At 36.2% G+C, this 2,365-nt stretch overlaps 1 non-coding gene across 1 annotated transcript; it reads left to right on the top strand.

Annotated features, from left to right (window-relative positions):
• Nucleotides 1-1,244: 1,244 nt before the first annotated feature.
• LOC132272199 (small nucleolar RNA R71) lies at nt 1,245-1,350 on the top strand. Its single transcript, XR_009469985.1, has one exon. It is a non-coding gene; the product is annotated as a small nucleolar RNA R71 (small nucleolar RNA).
• Nucleotides 1,351-2,365: the final 1,015 nt, after the last annotated feature.

A 2,365-nucleotide genomic window follows, 5' to 3' on the forward strand; every position in this document is an offset into this window, starting at 1 on the left:
TACCTATTTGAAGACATCCATTATGTCTTGAATTTTCTCTCCTTGCTTACCAAAGTAAGAGGGTCCATTGAGATGTTCAGGAAAAGGCACTTTTGGCTTACAAGCTGTCTCAAGGTTGGGAGTAGATGAAGAAGTGACTTCACCTTTAACTCCTTTGGAGCTTGATGGAGTAGGATGTGAGGGAACATCTGTGGGATGTGGAGTTAGAAGAATGGGATTAATATGAATCCTACACCTCTTTTTTTCTACCTCTTTTTCCTTAACTTGATTATCAATGATCTTTTCACTCCTCAAAGTAGTGATAGCATTAACTTGCTCATGATGAGTGCTTGAAGGAATAGTCTCATCAATCATGTAAGTTTGCCTTTTTGGATTTGCAATTGGCTGACTTAAAATTTTTCCTTCCTCTTTTTGATTCAACACTTTTACTATTTCCCCAACTTGAGTAGATAGTTGCCCAACTTGAGTAGATATTTGCCAACTTGAGTTTCTAGATTAAATATAAATTGAGAATGGGAATGCAACAATTCATTGTTAGACTTAAGGTTACTAAGTGCAACCATGACATTCTCTTCAAATGCAGACGAATACTTAGGAGGAGGAGGATTAGGATTAACTTGGTTCCTAAATTGAGGAGGACAGTAGATGGAAAATGGATTGAAAGAATTATTTTGCAAAGGATTGGATGAATTATGGTATTGTCCCTGAGATTGGGGAACAGTATTGCCTTGGCTTTGATTCTGCCATGATAAATTAGAATGATCTCTCCAGCCAGGGTTATAAGTATTGGAATTTGGATTATAACCCAAACTGGAGAATGCAGCATTGGTTTGCACTTGTGGATTTTCAAAAGATTGACCCAAGAAAGGACAACTAGTAGCATAATGAGATGGATTAGCACAGACAGAACACACCTCCTTTGGCAAAGAGGAGTGCTGAGAAGAACTAATAGTACTGACAGCTGATAAAACTTGGTCAAACTTTCGATTCAACACTTCCATTTGAGTGGCTAGCTCTCTAGATTTTTCTGCTTCATATAAACTTTCAACTTGAAGGATACCAGAAGTGGACCTAGTCCTAGAGGAAGAAGCATGTTGAACAGAATTTTCACTTAGGGCCTCAAACAGTTTCCAAACGTCATCTGGGTTCTTATAAAGGAAACCACCATTACTAGAAACATCTACTATGTTCCTATGTGATCATGTAATCCATCATAGAAGATTTGTACCAAATGCCATTTAGCAATATCATGGTGTGGACACTTTCTCAGAAGATCATTGTATCTCTCCCAAGTATCATGAAGTTATTCACCCGGGATTTGGGAAAACGCCATGATCTCTTTTCTCATTTGTGTGGTTTTACCCACAGTGTAGTATTTTTTTAAGAACTCTTGTTGCAACTTATCCCATGTGCTTGTGGAAGTATGAGGTAGGGAGTGCAACCAAGTTCTAGCTTTGTCCTTAAGAGAAAATTGGAAGAGTCTCATCCTAAAAGCATCATCAGAGAGAGTGGACAACTTGATAGTTGAACACAATTCTAGAAATTGATCTATATGCTTATAGGGATCTTCAGGAGCAAACCCATGGAAAGTTGGAAGCATTTGGATCATAGCTGGCTTGATCTCAAAGTGGATTGCATCAGATTGTGGAAATTAAAAGCAACAAAGTGCTGTATATGAGTGGGAATAAAGTGATCCCTCAATTGAGGTTGTGGTGGAAGAATAGGATTAGCCATGTTTGATTTAGAGAATTCTCCAAACAATTTAAGCTAATTTCAATGGTAACAAGTAGTAAAAAAAATAAAAATTTCAAGTGAAGAAAAACAACAAAAACTTACAAAAGGTCCTGAAATCGAAGCTTCTATTCCTTAGGCATCGTCATCCTCGCTGCTAGATTCCTGCACTTGAAAAGAAAAAGAAATAAGGTGAGATATCAGAAAGTCCTAAAACTATAAATTAAAATAAAACTAATCTCAAACTTAACAAAACCGTGACACAGTCCCCGGAAATGGCGCCAAAAATTGATGTGTATTTTTATTTATCAATAATAAAATACCACTCGCAATAGAACAAATCCTTGTAGGATAGGGCTACGTTGAGGGTGTATACACTGAAATTTTAGTGGGCTTTGGTTTTGACAAATAGACCCATTAAATATGGGCCTAATGTTTAATTAAGTTATTTAATTGGCCTAAGCTTGGTCCACTTAAATTATTTAATTAGCCCAGCCCAGATGGTTAAATAAACAGATAATTATTCCTAATAAAATATATTTAGAATAATTATTTTTAAGGATAATTATCATAATATAACTGGCCAGGCCCAATTATTATTTTATCCTTATCAGGAGATGACACATGTCATAAT

This window comes from Cornus florida, unplaced genomic scaffold (assembly GCF_030987335.1).
Source record: "Cornus florida cultivar Cherokee Brave unplaced genomic scaffold, ASM3098733v1 CherokeeBrave_3.0.0_Hap2_Chr08, whole genome shotgun sequence".
NCBI classification, from domain to species: domain Eukaryota; kingdom Viridiplantae; phylum Streptophyta; class Magnoliopsida; order Cornales; family Cornaceae; genus Cornus; species Cornus florida.